Raw genomic sequence first — 13,597 nt, 5'->3', positions numbered from 1 at the left:
GACGCAGGGGGCTTGAACCCAGGACCCTGAGCTGAGAGTTGGACATTCAACCTTCCGAGCCACACAGGTGCCCATATATGCTATATCTTCTTTATCCATTCATCTGTTGATGGATGCTTGGGCTGCTTCCATATCTTGGCTATTGTAAATAATACTGCTATAAATATAGGGGTGCATGTATCTCTTTGAATTAGTGTTCTTATATTCTTGGGGTAAATACCCTGTAGTGAGATTCTTGGATTATAAGGTAGTTCTATTTTTAACTTTTTGAGAAACCTCCATACTGTTTTCCACAGTGGCTGCCCCAGTTTGCATTCTCACCAACAGTACATGAGTGTTCCTTTTTGTCCACATCCTCACCAACACCTGTTGTTCCTTGTGTTGTTGATTTTAGCCATTCTGATAGGTGTGGTTTATCTGTTTTTCAAGCTTTATCTATCTCCCATAGGCCCATTTTGTGATTCATAACGGAATGAAAATAAATAGGAGGTTTTTACCCTCTGAAATAATAACTGGGCAAGAATTTGAAAAGACAGAAGGAGAGAAGGATAAATACTTTGTTTTTATGTTTGTAAGACTGTGCTTTCCATTATAGTAGCTACTAGCTGTGTACATATAGCTATTTAAGTTTAAATGAGTTAAAATTAAATAAAAGTAAAAATTCAGTTCCTCAGTCACCCTAGCCACATTCTTAAGTGCTCGATAGCCTCATGTGGCTAGTGTCTACAGTATTGGATGGGACAGATATAGAACATTTCCATTATCACAGAAAGTTCTATAGACAGTGCCATAATAAATTGTATGAGATAGGGTTATTCATGAGAGTGAAGACAGACAAAATGGTAACTTGTCTGCACGATCCTTTTAAGGCAAAAGAGGCTCAATCTTGAAGGTAGAATGAGGGAGAGGAGGTATGTGAACAGGGCCCCAAGACAAACATTTCTTTGCACTGGCCATAAGGTGGCAGTGTCCACTCAGATCAGCTGGTTATGGGACAGTCCCTGGGGAAAGAGGAAGAATGAGGGGAGCAGTACTCTGGATGAGTGGTGGCCAATGAAGATTTCTGTATATGCAAAAGTTTGTTGATAAGTTCTTTACATTTTAAGGACTACCTACGTGTAAAAAAATTTCTTAGACATTACATAAAAATGTTTTATCCTTGTGTATTTTAAATCTTAGGATGTTTAGAACATATTACATGCTGCACACGTATACACACACGTAACAAGCTGAAGTGTCATGAAACGCTATGTATGCATGATGCCTTCTGATATTTTTTATATTGTGTTATTCTTGTATGTGTAGCAAGGATATTGATTTATTATTAAATAGGAGAAGTCTGCTTTAGGATATTACTACAATACATTTAATTTCCAAAATATAAAATGACTATGAAATGTTGCAAAATTAATTTTGAAAATCCATCTGATCATTATAGAAACTGCTGAAACTATAACCATCTTAGGTTCTATATTGGTTTTCCTTATATGAGACACTTACAAAAGCAAAAATGTTTACATAAAATAATTTTATTGTACTGTTTCAGGTTTTAAGAAACACTGCAGGCAAGTTTCTTACTCCAAGTCCACTGAATGTGATATGCCTTGGTTTTTTGATCTGACAATAAGACCAGTACCAGGAGCACCTAGGTGGCTTAGTTGGTTGAGTCTGTGTCTTCAGCTCAGGTCATGATCTCTGGGTCTTGGGATTGAGCCTAGCTTTGTGGGCTCCCTGCTCAGCAGGGAGTCTGCTTCTCCTTCTCCCCTTCCCCCCACTCATGCTGGTGTACTCTCTCTCCCTCTCAAATTAAGAAAAAAAAAAAAAAAAGGCCAGTACCACACTCAGATGGAATCACTGCACATGAAGAAACTGAGTCTGTCACCACTTTACAATCCTTAATCTACTTTAATCTTTCATTGACAGCTTGATTATAGAATTCAGATAAAGCCTTTTGAGGCAATCCAGAACTTCTGTTCGCCTTTGCTGGTGTTTTCCCTCACAGTGGCTCATTCTAGTATTATTTTGTAATTCACCCCAAATAAGATAATTCTTTTTCACCTTCAGACAGTTTTGATTTTGATTTCTCAGTTACATCAATCAGAATTTCTATCTGATGTCTTTCTCTTTCAAACAATCAATACCTACATCGATGTATATTTTCGTCTAACATCTTTTTGCCTTCTATTTGTGCTTTAATGAGAAGTTTTAGATTTCCCTGAACTTCACCTGCTTACTCTCTACAAAAATATCAGTCTTCCTTCATCTGTCTTGTCTCACTGAAAATTTTTCAGTTGTCATTTTATAGCTACTATTTTCCTTATTTGTTCTTTAACTTCCTTAAAATGATGGAGCTGACCAGTTTCCAGTTCAGTATCTCTCCTTTTGCTAAAGATTTCTTTCCAAACTGCTTTTCAAAATTTCTCTCTGCATCATCTGGATCAGCCACTTCTGCTTCTAGTGCTCTTTCTAGTCACCTTCCTGTTTATTTATTATTTTTAATTATTTTTATTTTGATACCAGTATAGTTAACGTACAGTATTATGTTGGTTTCAGGTATACAGTATAGTGATCAGCAATTCAATATATTACTCCATGCTCATCAAGATGAGTGTGCTCTTAATCTCCTTCACCTATAACACCCATTCCTCCTCCTCTCACCTCCCTTCTGGTAACCATCAGTTTGTTCTCTATAGTTAAAAAGTCTGTTTTTTGGTTTGTCTCTCTCTCTCTCTCTCTTTTTCCTTTGTTCATCTGTTTTATTTCTAAATTCCACATATGAGTGAAGTCATATGGTATTTGTCTTTCTCTGACTGACTTATTTCACTTAGCATTATACTGTCAAGCTCCTACCATGTTGTGGCAAATTGCAAGTCTTTTTTTACTTTTTTATGGTTGAATAATATTCGTGTGTGTGTTTCTGTGTGTGTGTGTGTGTGTGTGTGTGTGTGTGGTGTATACATACACCACATCTTCTTTATCCATTCATCTGTTGATGGCACTTGGGCTGCTTCCATAATTTGGCTATTGTAAATATTGCTGCAGTAAACATAGGGGTGCATGTATCCTTTTGAATTAGTGTTTTTGTATTCTTTGGGGTCATCTCCCTATTTAGAGCATTGTTTTTCGTTTTCCTCTGCTGATTTCTTAGCCACCTCTTATTTCTTTGTGGTGAGAAGTATCTTCTTTGGCTTAATGTAGAAGAGACTTTAATTCTTTTTTTGTTTGTAGTATTCTTCTGATTTAGATATCATTTTCTTAGCTTTAGCTATGTTTGCATAAAGAATTATTTTAAGATACGTGGGGTACCTGGCTAGCTCATTTGGAAGAGCATGTGACTCTTGATCTCAAGATTGAGAGTTCAGGCCCCACCTTGGGTGTAGAGATTACTAAAAAAAATAAACTTTAAAAAATGTTATTTTAAGATACAGTTCCTACCCATGTTACATTCACTATTAAAAAATGAATTTTTTTCTTACTATGATATTCTTGAAAAAAATCGCTATTTGTATATTGTTTGTTTTCAATTCTTTAAAGGCTCTGGTAACTGGTTCTTTTTTTCTTTCTTTTAATTTTGCATACTTGTGTTTGGTGGCTTTTTTTTTTTTTCTTATTAGAGTTAAATTGAGCATCTTCAGCTTTCTGCTCTCAGCTCCCCACCCTTTTCCTCATATTCTTCTAGAAGTTTCCCTGAAGTGTTGCTTTCTTTAAAAAAAAAAAAAGTTGTTTTTTGTTTCTTTACAGTTACTTTACAGTTACCTTGAATAACCCTTAAACATTTCCTCTTATCTATTCTATGAAACTTTTATACTCATGAAAGAAGAAAGAGATTTCCTGATTTGTGCTCCATGAATAAGTTCTTGAGTACTTCTCCACTGTTAAATTTGCTTCCTTCCCCACCCATTACAGAACTAAACATACCCATTACTTAATGCTTTTCCTGCAGCTTGCCATCTCCAGGATCTCAGCCACCTTGTGCAGCACTAAAGAAGGTACTGCGAAAAAAATGGGGGTCCATTTTATTTTAGTCTTTTCATTTATAACAAAACTTGCTTGTCATAAACTAATAAATTTATGTTGTGATCAGCACTTTGGAAAACACAAGTATATTGAGTGTTAGCTTAGTATGAATTGGAGAGAGGCTGTATAAGGTAATGGTTAAATTTGAATCCTAGCCACACTACTACTAGCTGTTTCACCTTGGGAAAGCTGCTTAGCTCTTCTCTGTTTAGTTTCCTTGTTTGTAAAAGAAAGATTGTATTTACTTCTTAAAGTAGTTGTGAAGATTAAACAGGTTAATATTTGTGAAATCCTTAGAACATTGCCTAACACGTAGTAAGAGCTATAAAAATATTAAATGCTACTGCTGTTGCTCCTACTCCTACCACTGCTACTACCACTACACACCATATTGAGTGCCACTGATTTGAGTTTAGTGGTCATGGTCCCGTAATATCCATATGAACTTGGACAAGTTATGCGATGTCTGCAAACCTCAGTTTCTTCATCTTTGAAATGAGAATAACTGTACTTCTAATGTGTTGTCATGAGGTTAAGATATGATAATTCTTATAAACTGCTTAACACAGTACCATGCACATACTGTTCTTGATAAAAATTAGCTGTTATCATTAAGGCCCCTCACAACCATGTTGTCCTCTCTTGTCTTCAGCAGGGGATAATTAGGTCTTTCCACCCTCCTGGTCCCATAGGAAGAAGAGTTTCTTGTTCAAGTCATGGGGACACTGCACAGCCTATCTTCCACAGGTTTTCCTGTCTCTTGGGATTTTGGCCTGAGCTCTCCCTAGAACATCATTCATTTGTATGCACTGTTGTGTTTTATGTCAGACTCTGTGCTGGATGCTGAGAATTTTAAAAATGAGTCTTTTAATTAAACTACTGATTATATGTTATAGGCATTTTCATTATACTTACATTTTCAAAGTTGTGTGTATTGCACGGTTTTCCTGTGTGGTCATAACATTTAGCAAGACCTGGTCTCTACTTTCTCTGCTGCCATTCAGCTGCAAGTACAATTTCCATACCCTTACAGGTTCAGCCAGTCCTCACTAAAGTGGGCTGATGGGGCCTACAATCAATGTGGCTACTGTAGTCGTAGTGTTCAGTGTTCCTGGGGCTAGAGCCCTGACAAGTGTGCCTGTTAAGCTGCCACCTTCTTTGCAACTCAGCAATAAATCAGAACCTTTGCCTTGTCTTCTTGTCTAACATTCCAAGTGTTATCATAGGACCGATGTCCACCTAGATCTTGTATCCTATGCGAGTTTGCTCTAGCTATTGTTCCCACCATTTTAAAAAAATATTTTAGCTTTCTCTTTTAGCTCTTTCCCTGCATCTTAGAAACAGAAAAGAGAGCACAAAATTAGAAAAACAAAAACAAAACTATTGCGTTTTTCTTTCTTGTCTTTAAAAGAATGAGTTATGTTTCCTGACTTCATTTCTTTATCTTTTTTTACTCTTGCACTCACTGTAGTCATTTGTCTGTGCCTCATCTTGCATCTTGAAACTGCTCTGGCAAAAGCGACCAAATATGTAAACTACTAAGTCAAATCATTCTTTTTAGGTTTTAGATTTTCTTTCCTTATCTGTGGAATTTGACCCTATTGTCACTACCATTTAAAAATTCTCTTCCAGTTCTTTCCTTTCCTTTTGGATTATACATTCTCAGCCTTCTCTGTTGCATTTTTTTTCTTCTGTTCATTCCTTAAATGTTGGTGATCCTCTGGACAGTGCCCTTAGCCTTTTTCTCCTGTTCTGCATCTTTCCTAGGTGGCCTCAGCTGTTTCTGGTGGAACATTTGACCATTGTCTTTATGTTGACAATTCTCAAATCATCATCTCCACTGAGACGTCGTCCGTGCGTTTTAGACTTCTTTACATGACTAGTAAACACCCCACCTGTACCGCAAAGTCAGGTTGACATGCTTAAGTTCATGGTCTTTTTTCTTGACATAATGTTTGCCCTCAGTTAAAGGTACTACCCTCTGTCGGATCAGAAAGCCTGAAGTTTTGAACCCTATTTTCTCTTTCATCCCCTGCATTTAATCACTTAATCAATTATTCATCCATTTATTCCAATTAAATATTGTGCTCTCATTTTGTGCCCACTGTTGTGATAAAATTCTTATGATTCAGTATTACTAATATCTTTTGTGTTTTTATCTTTTCTCTAACCTTTTTGTTACATTCCTTGCCATTTTTCTCATGTTATAACCTGATCTATCTCCCTTTCTTCCTCTAGTCGATCCTCCATACTGAAATCATTTCAAAATTTCGATTTCCTAACTCCTATAGTAAAGTCCACATTTCTTAGTATGAAACATAAGGCTTTCTGTGGGTTTGTTTTCTCTCCAATGTTCTCTTCTCCTGCTGCATTTCTTTGAACCTGTTCTCTACCGGGTTTCATAATAGTTAATGACTGTTTCTTGAATGTACCACGCTGGTTCTGTGCTTTCGTTTATGCTCTTAGGCTGTATTACTTTTCACATTCAGTGTCTTTATTATTATTTGCTATTTATCATTTGAGACAGCTTAAATATTGCCTCCTCTATGAAGCTTTTTATGATATCGCCTTCTCCCAATTAAGGAATTTTTTTTGTGTTTTGTGTGTGTACCCACATGTACTACTCTATACTCTCCTGTAGCCGTTATAGAGCTTCATGGCTCTTTTCTTGTCTATATGTCTTTTTCTCTGTATGGAATGTCTTGTAATCTGCATCCTCAAACACAGAGCCTGATTTGTAATAGGCTTTCAGTAAATGTTTGATATCTGAATAAATATAAGTTATTACCATAATGAGACATTCTTCCTTTAGATAGGAATTCCTTTAATAGATCTTAAGCTTCTCCTAGCAGGTACTTTATCTTACCTTGTCTAGTTTTCAAGATTTTGTCTCATAGCTGCTTAATAAGAAAGTGTAGTAATCGGAGGTGTAGGTATGCTGTGTCTTAAGCAGGGTTTCCCTGAAGAGGAGGAAGTTGAATTATGTTGATCTTAAGCACAATATGATTGTTCTTATATTTAATGGTCCTTATGTTTTATCCATACATCTTGATCAATTTATAGATGGAAACATTGCACCTAACTTTAATCACTTTGATATTTGCCAAATCAAGAAGATTCTCAGTGTCAATACTCAAAGGATTGATTAAATGCTGTTAACTAGTTTGAGGATTTTTACTTTTTAAAACTGTTAAAGTGTGGATGTCCTAGTTTCTGTTGAAAGTTGCGGGGTAATTATCTAAAATACTTTGTAACTAGGGGTACCTGGGTGGCTCAGTCAGTTAAGCATCCACCTCTTGGTTTCCGCTCATGTCGTGATCTCAGGGTTTTGAGATCGAGCCAGCCCCATGTAGATCTCAGCACAGAGTCTGCTTTGGATTCTCTCTGCCTCTGTCCCTCTTGCTCATGCTCTCTCTCTCTCTCAAATAAATAAATCTTTAAAAATAAAATACTTTGTAATTAAATCACACAAGGGGTCAGCAGGTAAAAAACAAAATCAGACTGAGACTGATTGTGTCATGTCCAATTTCTTTTGTAATTTAGTTTTTTTTAAATGACGTTTTATACCAAAAATTGTAGGCTTCTTCTTGAAAAAGACTAAAGAGTTAGGCATCATGGATATGGGTAGGGATTGAGATTCCAAATTGTAATCAATTATTAAGCCAGAAAGAAGCTATCAGGAAAGAGATTGGCTTGTTAATCGGCTTTCATAACCCAGTGTGGTTTGTGGAGGGGTGAGAAAAAAACCAGTATCATGAATTTGGGTACCTTTTTTGCCTAGGAAAAGAGAAGCTTATAAACAGAAGCTATAAGCTAGTTCTGTAAGACCTCAGATATTAGTTGAAATATACTGCCTATTTTCTGTCAAGCTGTCTTAATGCTTTTTATACAAAAATATTAATATTGTGGATTTGAAGTAAAACTAACAATTCTCAGCAAGACGCTGTTAAGGGATATGCTGTTCATTTATAAACAACCTACATTTATAAAACACCACTTTTGTGCCAGGCTATATCCTAGCGCTAGAGTGAAGAAACAGAGGAGTAAAAGGCATAGTCTCGTTTCTCAAAGAACTTGGCCTCCAGTGGAGAGAGCATAAACCTGAAGTGGTCTGAGGAGCATCTCGGTTTGTTGACAAAACAGAAGCTGACAACTTTAGCCTGCTGGACTGGGCCCTGCAAAGGTTGCTTGATACTATGAAGAATGTGTGAAGGGTGAGTGTTGTGCATTCCAGGCAGAAGAAACTCTGTTTAATAGTGGGAGACCTTGGTATGTTGTGGGAGCTGTGAGTCCCAAAGCTCAACAAATCAACCATGAGCCTTTATAAGCAATTAGTGGAATAATCCTGGCCTGATGACTACCTACACTATCCATAGAAACCTTGAAAATTCCCTGATCCCCCCCTTACCCTCCCACTGGATTTGGTTCCCATTGTATGTCCTGATACCATTTTTTATAACACTGACTATATTTTTATGCATGTTTTACTGTCTGTACATGCGTGTTCAGCCTTTGCTGTGTGAATGCAAGGTTTATGTCTGTTTTAGTCACTACTATTTCCCTGGGACCTTGTCCAGTGACTGGGTTATAATACGTGCTCAGTAAATGTTAGGTCAACAAATAAATGGTATTAAAGATAACATTGTAATAGTGTTATGGAAAGCATACAGTAATAGTTTTTAGAGAAGGGAGTGTGATTTAATGCATATTTTTAGCTATGGGTTCTTTTCCTTTTAATTTCAGGCCAGATTTCTTTCCTTACCTGCTGGCTGTAGTTTAGCCATTTAGACTTCATAGAGAACAGACTTGTATCTTCAGTTGTTTATCTTCATTTCCTCTATCTCTAGTGATTTGGAAGACATATGTAACGACAAAGGACATCTTGTTTGTGGTTAGGTTCTAGTTAGCATGGAGGTTAAAAATCTTGTAATGTCACGATTGCCCTTGAAAAGTCAGATGGTGACCTGAGGTCAACCTAGTTCTTTTCTGCAGCTTTGCCTGAGCATTAGTTCCAGTAGTCGGCTTATGCAAGAAAAATCTATAGTATCACATTCCTGGTAACATGCCCATGCTGATGAGCATGTACAAACAGACTTACTGAAGGAAAAAAAGACTCATATTTTCATATGAATCATATGTTCACTTTGCTTCATTCACATGTACAAAAGCTTATGAGTTGAAAGTGAGTAGAGGAGCCTTTGTATGTAGGATCTGTGAACCTTCAGCATTTATTCTTTCCTCGTGGTCCTGATTGGCTTTGTGAAGTCCACTTCTCTAAAGAACTCTATAACCTCCTCTCACTATTACTGATTCAATTGATGGAAACATCTAACTCTCAGTTACAGGTAGATTTTTTTTTTAGAGCTTTATTTATAAAGGATTAGTTAATTCAGTCATTACTAATACTATTGTATATAATTCAAAAATGGACCAGAAACTTGATTTATCTGCTTTATGGTTGCTTGCAACTCTGAAGGAACTAAAAAGCGTGAATGACCATTCTTTTGAAATTCTGTAAGAATGGAGGGCTGCAATCCAGCTATTCTTTTAGCTAGAAATCTCTGATCAGTGAAATCTCTATTTCAGTTTTTCAGTGAAATAACTGAATTGTTGTGATAACTCTGAGACAGATCCTGTGGACTTGAGATGCTTCCTGAATCATCAGAGAAAGCTTCCATTAGGTGTTACTATAGCTCTTGCACCAAATGTATACTGTTTAATTCTGTACATTATCAGTACTTGGTTATCAGAACAATTTGTTACCTAATTTACCAGCTTGGCTTATTTGTTGTTCAGTTATATTCGAGATTAGTATTAAAATATGAGCTTTATGATATAATATACTGTCTTATATTAAATATATATTTTTAATACTGTGTTTTTAAAGCTTAAATATGGGAAAGGAGCAGGGAGTATTAGAGAGAGGTTCTGTGCCATGCTGATAAACTGAAAATGGATACACTGCATTGTGACCTAGACTTTTTGGTGAAAAATTTTGTTTTACCTAAAAAATAAATTATTAAGTATCTCACTTTTGTGAACCACAAAGTAACGTGTTACACAGCCACTTCTGCATCATTTCTGAGCTTTGTAGTAGAAGAGTAGCACTTTCGTGTGGTAAAGGTCAGAGGTGCCTGTTGTTCTTTTTATCTGATAGTGTTTTAAGGAAAACCCTTTGCAAATGTTAAAACAGCAGTTCTGGAGTGGCTTCATCAGATTAGATTGTTATGTTAATCTAAAAACAAAGTAGCCTAAGAGAAACGCCCTGATAAGGTACTATTATTTATCTATCATTTACCTATGAAAAACTGAGATTAATGAGAGACCAAATATTTTGTCCTATGCCACACTCCTAGGAGGTGATGAGTGTTAAGATTTTAATCTGGGTAACTCCACAGCCCTCATAACCATTACCCTTTGCCACTTTACAAGATAGTTTTTCTCTTGATGGAAACTCTCAAGCCTTTCGGCTTATGGTACTGGTAAATCAAGAGGCCTTTGTGGGAGAAGTTAACTGTAGAGATCCAGACATTGGGAGTTCTCTGAATCGAACTACAAACTGACACTTACTGAGGTAAAAAGAGAAGTACTCCTAGTTGGTTGAGGGGAAGGGAAGGAAGAGAGAGGTGAGAGGGGGTTGGAGAGAGAATGAATGCTAAGAAGAGGAGGGGGAACAAGTGTAGTATTTTATTACATTTCTCTTCCTCTTATGGAAACACCCTTATTTGAAATTTACTTTCTAAAATTTTTACTATTTATTTATCTTTTAAAGATTTTATTTATTTATTTGGGGGGGGATGGGAGAAGCATAGAGGAAGGAGAGGAAGGGTGGAAAGAATCTCTAGCAGAGTCTGCTGAGTGCGGATATGGGCCTGGGGCTAGATCTCAGGACCCTGAGGTCATGACCTTAGCCAAAACCCAGAGTCTGATGCTTAACTCACTGAGCCACCCAGGTGCCCTGATGTTTACTTTTTTAAAGGAAAAATTACATGAGTATCGAATAGATTTCTCCACAGTATGGTGAATCCCCCCTCCAGTGTCTTTATCACTCAGCTTTTAGCAGTTATCAGTATTGTTTATGTATAATATATTTTTTTAAGGTATGAGCATTGTACTCTTAACACTACCAACAACAAAAAATAAAATCCGTAATATGATCCAATGCTCATTTCATGCTTGATTTTCCTGAATTGTCTCAAAAACAATTATTTATTTTACTGGAGGTTAAAATTTAATCAATTAAATTGGAATTTATACAAAATCCAAATTAGAATCCATACAAAGTCCACACATTGCATTTGGTTAATATATCTCTTAAATTTGTAACATTTTCTTCCTGTTTATTTGCTGAGGAAAGAAACTTAATCCTTCCTCTTGTAGCATTTTCACATTCTAGATTTGGCTGGTGATGTCCTAATGTTTAACATGTCTTTCTGTTCCTTGTCTTTCCTGTAAACTGGTAGATCTAGAGTCTTGAATAGATTCAAGTTGAGTTTGTTTTGGCAAGAATATTTCATAGATGGTACTGTGTAGGTCCTCTTGTACATATAACAGGACATTAAGATTGATTCAGAATCAGGTTCTTTTCACATAATGGATTTAACAGTCATTAGTGATTGCTACCTGGATATATTAATGCCTTAGGGATTGCTTGCTAACCACAACAAGTATATCTGGTTGTGTTATTTTGTAATTTCATTTTTTCTGCATTTGTTATGATTCTTCTGTAAGGAAAACTTTCATCATCAATTATTTGATTGCCTTGAAATATAGGAAATACTAGTGTAAAGACTTAATTCTTTAGAGAAGCTTTTTTTTAAAAATTGAGTTACAACTTATAAATAATAAAGTGCTTTTTTAAAATTGAGTTATAACTTACATACAATAAAGTGCATAAATCTTTTTTTTTTTAAGATTTTATTTATTTGACAGAGAGGGATACAGCCAGCAAGAGAGGGAACACAAGCAGGGGGAGTGGGAGAGGAAGAAGCAGGCTCCCAGCGAACAGGGAGCCCGATGCGGGACTCAATCCTAGGACCCTGGGATCACGCCCTGAGCCGAAGGCAGACGCTTAACGACTGAGCCACCCAGGCGCCCCTAAAGTGCATAAATCTTAAAGAATGTACCTCTTAGTGAATTTTTACTAAGTGTTCACCTGAGAAACACCATCCAGATTAAGTCATAGATTGTTACAAGCACCTCAGTCAACCCCTTCTCATAGAGGTAATCTCTATTCCAACATGTTAACCTCAGATCAGTAACTAACTTCAGTATCACCTAGGAACTTATTAGAAATACATGTTTTAAGACCCTGTTTTAGACATATTGACTTGAAAACTCTGGGATGGGGGTGCGGCAACAATCTTGTTTTAATAAGTCCTCCGAGGTGATTCTGATACACACCAGTATTGGTGAACCAGTGCTCTGTCCTCATCCTTATTATCATAATTAGCCTGTTCTTGACCTTCCCTTTATAGAAATGGATCAACTGAACATTTTTTATGTTCCATTCTATTTCCCTAGGTGCAGTGGATTTTTCCCTGTGTCCCAGGAGTAAGAGGGTTGCAGCCCCTTCCCCAGCAGTTTAAGGCTTTGCTGCGTAAAATGGAAGGATGCATAGAAGCTAGTGGGGCTTTGTCCTTGTTGCAGCTTAGCCTCTTACCTCCTGCATGCTTGTGCCATTGAGAGGAGGCTCTCTGGTGTATTTTCCTAGAATAGTAGGTTGAGGCCCATAGAAAAGAGCTTGCTATTCCAAGCTGACATTTTACTCCACATTTGGCTTTTAAGCATCCATGAAAATATGAGCTTATTACTCCTCATGATGGTCACTTCTTTCTTTTATGCTCTGCCAAAAGTGAAACTGTTAAAAAATGTCTCTTCTTGGAGGTTCTTGGCCCCCTTTGGAATTTGGCTTATTTGGTTGTCTTCTGATGGGCTCAAGAAAAGTTAGGATTTTGATTATCTAGCTGTTCCAGGTTGTTAGGTAGTAGTGACATTCATCGCAGCTTTTTTTTTTTTTTTAAGATTTTATTTATTTATTTGACAGAGAGAGAGACAGCCAGCGAGAGAGGGAACACCACAAGCAGAGGGAGTGGGAGAGAAAGAAGCAGGCTCCCAGCAGGGGAGGCTGATGTGGGGTTGGATCCCAGAACTCTGGGATCACGCCCTGAGCCGAAGGCAGATGCTTAAGGACCGCACCACCCAGGCGCCGCTCATTGCAGCTTTCTACATCCTAAGTGGAAGTGGCATGCTGATCTTTCTATAAATGGAACCACACTATGTACTCTTAAATATCTGGATTCTTTTGTTTAAATGATCTTGCTAGATTCATCTATATTGTTGCATGTAACCAATAGTTAGCTCTTTTTTTAAATTACAATGTTGTATTCTATTAAGTCAAAATTACTACTAAAATTTATTTTTCTATGATATCATTCTTTCAGTACATCTAAATCTTAATAAAATGTTTCATTTTGGGGTATTGATTGAGTGTCTGCCATATACTGAGCAAGCTGAGGGTTGGGTAATGTATACTGGTGTATCAAACTCAGTCTGTGCCATCCTTGAGCTTACAGCCTAG

General features: G+C 36.8%; 1 protein-coding gene across 7 annotated transcripts in view; it reads left to right on the top strand.

Annotated features, from left to right (window-relative positions):
* Nucleotides 1–13,597, top strand: part of CCSER2 (coiled-coil serine rich protein 2) — a 185,489-nt gene that overhangs the window by 19,969 nt on the left and 151,923 nt on the right. The window contains exon 2 of one of the 7 annotated variants that reach the window (XM_026504585.4): nt 8,026–8,231. The exons of the other annotated variants lie outside the window; for them this stretch is intronic. The gene's annotated coding sequence lies outside the window, so the exon portion shown is untranslated. The remainder of the gene's footprint in view (nt 1–8,025; nt 8,232–13,597) is intronic. 7 annotated transcript variants of the gene reach the window in all.

Source organism: Ursus arctos, unplaced genomic scaffold, assembly GCF_023065955.2.
Source record: "Ursus arctos isolate Adak ecotype North America unplaced genomic scaffold, UrsArc2.0 scaffold_7, whole genome shotgun sequence".
Taxonomy (NCBI): domain Eukaryota; kingdom Metazoa; phylum Chordata; class Mammalia; order Carnivora; family Ursidae; genus Ursus; species Ursus arctos.
This window is presented reverse-complemented; position numbering and strand designations above follow the sequence as displayed.